Source organism: Egretta garzetta, unplaced genomic scaffold (assembly GCF_000687185.1).
Source record: "Egretta garzetta isolate BGI_Z169 unplaced genomic scaffold, ASM68718v1 scaffold29, whole genome shotgun sequence".
Taxonomy (NCBI): Eukaryota; Metazoa; Chordata; class Aves; order Pelecaniformes; family Ardeidae; genus Egretta; species Egretta garzetta.
Window position 1 is genome coordinate 1870050 of NW_009260796.1, and position 6193 is coordinate 1876242.

Here is a 6193-nt window from a genome sequence, read left to right on the forward strand (position 1 = left end):
TCCCTACACATCAGATAGTCTTCACCCACCCAGCAATCCCTCTTTCCCATGTCTGTAGCAGTGTTTATGCTCCTTTCATTGTTCCCAAGTCAGGTCACTGGGTTGGCTGTGGAAAAAAATGCCGTGCCGGCTGCTGATCTGAAATATGCTTGTCTGGCAATGGCTGATGGTTATTAACCAGCAATAGCTCCTTTTCCTTTATGCTGTGGTCAGACTGTTTTGTCTGGGGCTAAATCTGGCCGAGGGTTCAGGTCAGTGTTAGGATTCCTGGCAGGAGGAGCTGAAAAGTCGTGGTGGCTGCTGAGCACTACAAGTTCTCCCAGATCTGGGGTAAGAGTTTAGGCCTGCAAGGGTCAGTGTATAATGCCTTGTTCTGAGGGTCAGATTTAACCCTGGGTTTAGGGTTAGTGCTGCAGTTTAAGAGCAGAGAACTGGAAAGGGTCAAACTGCTAAATGCTACAAATCTTTTGGTGCTCCAGTAAGGCTGGATATCTGGAGGACCTAGGAGCCACCTCAGCGCTGGCACTCTCTGCGTGACACAAGGACTGAGTGGGCTACAGGGACCGACTGCCCCTGGGGAGAATGCAAGTATGGCAGCAGGACGGTGTCTGGGGAGCTTGCTGTGCTGGATACGTGACCTGCAGAACCCAGGGTGATGTGTGGGGCCATGGCAGCACGCTCCCTAGAGAGGGGCTGTGTCTGAAACCTGCTGGGCGGGCAAATCCAGCCTGCATTCCCCCCATGATTCTGCAGAAGGGCCCGGGCTGATGCTTAGCTCAGTCACCTGGACCTCCCTCTTGATTTCAGTGATCTCTGACCTAACACCACCCATCCTCTGTCAGATGACATGCCGTGAATTGCAACAGGGTGAAAAGCACGGTGTATGGTAGGTAGGGAAAAGCATGGCAGCGTGGTGCACGATTCTCCCCTATTCAGATCACCGTGGGTCTCTGTAGTGTTCAGTTTGCAAGGTCCGTGTGCGATGGCTGCAAGCTGTGTACCCCCACTGGCTGTTGTTCCCCTGCCTCCCAAATGTAACCCTTCCAAGTGTTGTGTATAAATAAAGATCGTGTCAAAACACCCCTGAAGGAGTTTCCCTCTGTTCTCTCTGAAAGCACTGGCTGCATCAAACAGCCGTGTGGTGCCCACCGTACCCCAGCACGTATCACTAAGTTAAAATGTCATTTTTGCTTGCTTTCTGAGGATTGACTTTTTTCCCAGTCTACATGGCCTGCAGAGCCCTGGTACCACCCAGAGACATAATCAGTGGTGGCTACAGGTGAAAGTGAGTGGAATCAGCAGGGAACACCCCATCCGTGGACAGTGGGATGCTCAGTCCAGCCACCAAACCAGACCAGACCAACACAGGGGCAGCTGGAGGTAAGCATGGCACTGTTGCTGGACCCCTTGTTTGGAGAGACTAAGGCCGTTGGCTTCATCTTTGGCCACCACGTTACCTCGTGATGGTTGCAGTCATAGCTTCGTGCTCCAGCAAGCAGGCATCTCTGCACAACAGATGGGCTGCCGTGCAATATCCACCTCGCTGGCTCCGTGTGCGTGCTCGGCTGAGGCACCCTGCCAGCCTTCGTTGCTATTTATCCCATCCTGGCAGCTGCATGAAGCCAAAGCCCCAACAAACCTCCTCCACGATACTTCAGGTGCAACTGATCTGATATTTTTCATTTACAGTTCTAGCTGTTGCTGAACGTTTCTACGTACCAAAGAGGAACGAACAAGGTTGTTCCATCCTAGAACCTGAGCGGCTGAGGGAATGGAGGGTTTGCATGTTAATGCTTTTCCATTGCTCTAGGATTTTGTAGGGTGGAAGTGCTGACTTAAAATGCTCTGATGCCATTCAGGAGAGCTAGAATGCATTAGCGTTCGCTCAGGCCCGTTGTATGGGCATAATGGGCTGCCTGACTTGAAAAGGGAAATGAAAGTGCAGTGAGTAATCGGTTTGAGCTTCTTCCCTTTAAGCTAGAGACTTCTGCCCTTCCGTAAAAGGATGCCTATTCCGAAGCCCCAGGCTGTAATGATTGCTGGTACATCGCTGGATGCGTGGAAGCAGTAAGAAGAAAAGTTTCTTTTCTGTAAATAGTCTGAAGGTGCCAGATGAAGTGGATGGCAAAGGCAGTACTTCTACGTTCCCACCTCACCATGGGACACAGATAGCAGTGGATTAGCTGATTGTCTCCTAGCAAAACCAACACAAATCAAGATGAGGGTGACACATGCCTCTGTAAGGCTTCCTAGAGAACCCTGCAGAGCACTGCATAACATGTTTACAAATACCACCCTCTAAAAGGTCCCTGAAACACTACATTTTCTATCTCTGGTTCATCATTCATTAAAAATGGAGAAGAGAAGGCTGCGGGGAGACCTGATTGCAGCTGTTCAGGGCTTAAAGGGAGCCCACAGGAAAGGTGGGGAAAATCTTTTTAGTAGGGCCAGCTGGGACAGGACAAGGGGGGATGGCTTTAAACTGAAGCAGGGTAGGTTTAGACTGGATCTAAGGAAGAAATTCTTTCCAATGAGGGTGGTGAAACCCTGGCAGGGGTTGCCCAGAGAGGGGGTGGAGGCCCCATCCCTGGGAACATTCCAGGCCAGGTTGGCCGGGGCTGTGAGCCGAGCTACGGTGAAGTATTGCAGTGAGCCCTTCCCATTGCTGCCTCTGCAGGAGAAATTCAGAGTTGTTGGCAACGGCCCTCCTAATAAAACAAGAGTTGATTTAATTTGGTATTTTACTTTACCGAGAGTTTTAATAACAAAGGGGAAATGAATCTACCTGAAAGCTCTGCAGCACAACAGGGCTCATGTCAGGTCGCTCGCGCTGTACCTCAAGGGTGTCCTGGCATGGGCGGACAGCACGACGACGCGTTGCGGACAGTGCTGTAGCTCCGATGTGAACCAGGCTTGCTCCTGAATTTCCTGTAGAGAGAGTACAGAGACATCCTTAATATCCTCAGCCTGGGATCCAGCCCTGAGGGCAGCTGTGCCAGCCTGCTTTCTGCAGGGCTGACGTGCCAGGCAGGGACCGTGCCCGCAGATGCTGGGTGGAAAGGCTGCTACCAAGGGCCGCCTGCCTCTTCCAAACTCTCACAGATGGGGCTTTGTCCTGCGAGCTCCCAAGCCCGTGCAGAGCGCGGAGCATTGCTCTGCTTGGCAAGGTGCTGAGGGAGGACAGAAAGAAATCTGTTTTAACTGGTTTTTTTTTTAAAGTCCAGCTATGCGTGCATTTAATTTCCCTGCAACATCCTCTCTGTGATTCAGAGCCATGGCACCAACCTGGTACCGATGTACCTCAGAAGACACTAAAATGTTTTTCTACCCAACAAGGCTTTGGTCAAGTACAGTGTTCATTTGTGCTCCCCTGCTCCTCCGTCGTCACCGAATGGGCCAGATCCAAAGCCGATGAAGTCACTAGAACGATGCCACGTCTCAGTGGGTGTTTAATCGTGACTTGGTCCTTTATGCCAGGGCTGACAGCGGCTCTTCTGGCAAAGGGGAAAACAGGAGAGGGGCGGTTGCGCAGCCGCTCCTGTGTCGTGCCTGGGAACATGCAGTGGCCCGGGTGCTAATGCAGAGCTGGACTCCTAAATCCACCCCCCCCCCATACAAATGTACACAAGGGGGAATCACAAAGCTGAGAAAAATATAAGAGGCCTTTTACAGGCTGTGACCTGTGTCTTGTTAATAATACGACCACGGGGTTCATTGGGACTGTTGAGGCTGCTCCTGTGCCTCCCTCTCCCCCTTCCAGATGGCTTCTCCAATGCAGAAAGGTATGCTTGCTTACCAGTATTTAGTATTTCATTTATTATTCCTTTCCTTTTAATTTTTTATCAGCTGCTCGCACTGCTCCTAAACGGCTTTGCCGCACAGTCCGTTAGAGCACCTAAGGACCAGCTTTCATGCACCAAGAGAGGGTTTCAGAAACAGGGGGTTCTGCTTGTAGAGAAACAGGGCTTCTCTACAACTGCCTGACAGGAGGGGGGAGCCGGGGGGGTCGGGCGCTGCTCCCCGGGAACTAGGACGAGGGGAAATGGTCTGAAGTTGCACCAGGGCAGGTTTAGGTTGGACGTTAGGAAAAATTTCTTCACAGAAAGGGCTGTCAGGCTCTGGAATGGGCTGCTCAGGGAAGGGGTTGAGTCCCCATCCCTGGGGGGATTTAAAAGCCGGGCAGACACGGTGCTTAGGGACAGGGTTTAGTGGTGGACGTGGTTGGACTCAATGATCTTAAAGGTCTTTTCCAACCAAATGATTCTATGATTCTATGCCAGGGTCCTGCAGCCCAGGCCCAGCAGCCCAGGGTGCAGCGCTACAGCAATGCGGGTTTCCTCAGCAGCCTGCACGCACGTCTGTCTGTGCCAGCATTCCCGACTTCGAGCCAGGCTTCAGGGCAAACACCTTCAGGCAAAAGAGGTGTTTGCAGCCAATACCGTGCAACAGCAGCACTTTTAAAAGTAGACACATCTACTATAATGCTGGATCTGGCTTTGCAAGAGGGAGGCAACCAGGCTGGAGCACTCCCATGTACCCAACGGCAGGGGCAGCAGCCCAAACAGTCTCATGCATTAGGAGAATGGGGAGGGTGGTGGAGCTGCCTAGGAAGACCAGGAGCGTTTCAAAGCACCAATTATAGAATCATAGAATCATAGAATGGTTTGGGTTGGAAGGGACCCCTAGAGGTCACCCAGCCCAACTCCCTGCAGGGAGCAGGGACACCTTGAACCACATCAGGTTGCTCACAGCCCCGTCCAACCTGGCCTGCAATGGTCCCAGGGATGGGGCCTCCACCCCCTCTCTGGGCAACCCCTGCCAGGGTTTCACCACCCTCACTGTAAAGAATTTCTTCCTTAGATCCAGCCTAAACCTACCCTGCTTCAGTTTAAAGCCATCCCCCCTTGTCCTGTCACAGCTGGCCCTACTGAAAAGATTTTCCCCACCTTTCCTATGGGCCCCCTTTAAGCACTGAATGGCCAATCTGTGGGTGGCATTGGGTTTCTCCCGGGGCCGAGAAGCAGACTCTTGAGGTCCCTTCCAGTCCTACTCACATGATTTTCATCTTCCCTTTCTTTTTCCCTTTTTTTTCCTTTTTGATCACGTACCTGGTCTGGTAAGAGACTACAAGGTTTTGTGAACCAGCCATTGCCGAAGGGCACGCAGCTCTCCCCGCCTGCCTTGCAGGGCTTCAGTCTTTCACCGTCCTTAGGACAAACTCTCCTCCAGGTTACACGCATCGGCTTGAGAGTTCTTCTTCATCACCTCGGAGGATGACCCAGCCAGGCTGGTAAGACATGAAGAGCTCTTCAAGGCTGTAACGAATATCCAGAATGGCAGGCTGAAAACATAGCTCTCTGCTTTGCAAAACAAACCAACATTCGCAGGAGCATTTCATTTCTTGCAATGTGAATTCCTAGGATAGAAAATCACCCAGAAAGAATGGAAAGTGCTGGCAGTCGGTGCCAAGCAGGCCATGTACCTCGAGCCATAGCGGGATATATTCTTAGTATGAATGATATGAGACAGCTTCTTTGAGCCAGCTTTATGGAAGGTAAAAGAGAAGTGCACCACAGCTGCAAGGGAGGGAATGAGTCCTGATGTGTAAAAGTTTCCTCCTCGCAAGGAAGGGCTGTTACAGCCTGTCCGATGCGACACCACCGCGCCGATTACCTCACCCCTCTGCTTCCATGGGCAGACTTTGTCATGGGCCTTGGCATCGCTGTGGATAAACCTTTATGGAAACTTTACAGACAGATTATATATGGGTTTAATAAGGCAGAAGTGAACACTAACAGGTTGCCACAAGCGGGAAGAGGGAGAGCGTCTCTCAACATAGAGCCCTATCGAGGAGTTTCTCTGACTTTTACTGTAAGAACCAGTGATGAATAAGCCCGAGGTGCTCCTGAAATAAAGAACAAATTCTTCCCTCACCCAAGCAGAGATGTGGCCTAGCATTACCAAGAAGGCCAATGGTATCCTGGGGTGCATTAAGAGGAACGTGGCCAGCAGGGCAAGTGAGGTTCTCCTCCCCCTCTGCTCTGCCCTAGTGAGACCCCACCTGGAGCACTGGGTCCAGCTCTGGGCTCCCCAGTTGAAGAAAGATGAGGAACTGCTAGAAAGAGTCCAGAGGAGAGCAACAAGGATGATAAAGGGCCTGGAGCATCTCCCCTATGAGGAAAGGCTGAGGGAG